The following is a 1,581-nucleotide window of genomic DNA, read 5'->3' as shown; positions in this document are numbered from 1 at the left end:
CAGGTCTCGGCGAAGGTGCTCCCGCACATCCACAGCGGTTGATGGCGTGCAGTGGAAACGACTGGCAAGTGCGGTGTTCCCTATGTCAAAATTGCAGCTGGTGGCTTCGGCTGGGGGATCAGTGAGAGCTCAGCAGGGAGGGGACGTCTCTCTGCCCTCGCCAGCTGACCGCCAGCCCTTTGCCAGGGTTACAGTACTGGTCCGTTGGTGTGTCTCGGGGTCCCCGGGTTTAGCTGGCAAGAGCAGCGTTCATCTCCTTGCTGCAGTGGTTGCTCACGCGGGCTTGCTGTTCCAGGCCCCCCCCTCGCTCCACCCTGTGGGACGCAGTCCGGCACCGCAGCCCCCTGCCAGCTGTGAGCACGGCAGCGGCTCTGCTGGCTCACAGGGCTGATCCTGTAACGCCGATGCTCAAAAGGAAGGATTTGACTGCTGACAGCGTTTAGATGCACAAGAGACCTCTAGTCTTCGCGAGTCCTGAACAGCAGCAGTCAGCGAAGGGCTGCAAAGTGGGATGCTGGAAAGCAGCTCTCCAGTGGGGCCGTAACGCTGACGTGGACCTCCTTGCCCTGACGCTTCAGGGCCAATGATTTCCAGATTTACGCTGGGGTATCCCCAGAATTAAATCATGTGCATGGAGTTGCTTTTGCAGGCAGGCAGCAGGCTCTGCTCAGAGTAAGTATGTCTGTCTGTCTGAAGAGCTCCTTAAGTCTGTTATGCCAATTATTTCCATACTCAGCATAAAAGCACTGAAGTGATGTAAGCACTCTCAGGCATTAGAGGCAGCCCTAGGACCTCACGCAGGCTGTGACCTCGGATGCCACTGGCATTTTTAGCTCATTTCTTCTGCTCCAAGTAAATGCCAGAAGAGTGGAGGGACACGGACACAGTGCAGGAGGATACCAAAATGAGCTGCCGTCACCTACTTGGTGGAACCTTACACAGGCAGCAGGGCCTTGCTGTGCTTGCAGGATAGTGCAGCCCTTACGAAGGGCTGGGGTCCTCCCTTTGCTCGCTGCCGGGCTGCTTGCCTGCAGATTTTGAACATCCTTCAAGTAGAAGTCGAACAAAGCTGCCCTCCCTGCTCAAAAGCTCCCCATTTGTCTCTGCCAGCAACACGCTGCTGCTAACGGGAGCTGGCGATGCTGAGTACCGGCAGATCTCATGGCAGCGCAGATGGAAAGTCCGACGGGGGAGTGAGCACGTGCTCTGTGCCTCGCTTTCCAGCTCCAAGCTGATGTGGTTCAGCTGCCAGCGCCGGGCAGAAGCCAGAGAGAGCCTGCGGTTCGGGAGAGGCCGAGCCGAGTTTCCACGGGAGGGGGTCCAGCAGGCTCTCCTCCAGCTCCTGGCACCGCAGAGGCTCCCCAGCTCTCTGTTCCCTTCCCGGGGTGTCGTTGCTCATGCACTATCTCAACCCCACAGTCTGAAATGCAGTTTATGTGCTCCGTCTATTTTGCTTCTCCCCACCGTCCTTCGGCGAGGTCCTGGCGTAAGCAGCAGCAGAAGGCTCCCAGTGTTTCGTCTGTAGGCAGCAGCCGAGAGGGATGGGATGCGTGCCTCCCCCCCGGATGGCACGGGCAGCTG

The sequence above is a fragment of the Pygoscelis adeliae genome, unplaced genomic scaffold (assembly GCF_000699105.1).
Source record: "Pygoscelis adeliae isolate BGI_AS28 unplaced genomic scaffold, ASM69910v1 Scaffold155, whole genome shotgun sequence".
NCBI lineage: Eukaryota > Metazoa > Chordata > Aves > Sphenisciformes > Spheniscidae > Pygoscelis > Pygoscelis adeliae.
This window is presented reverse-complemented; position numbering follows the sequence as displayed.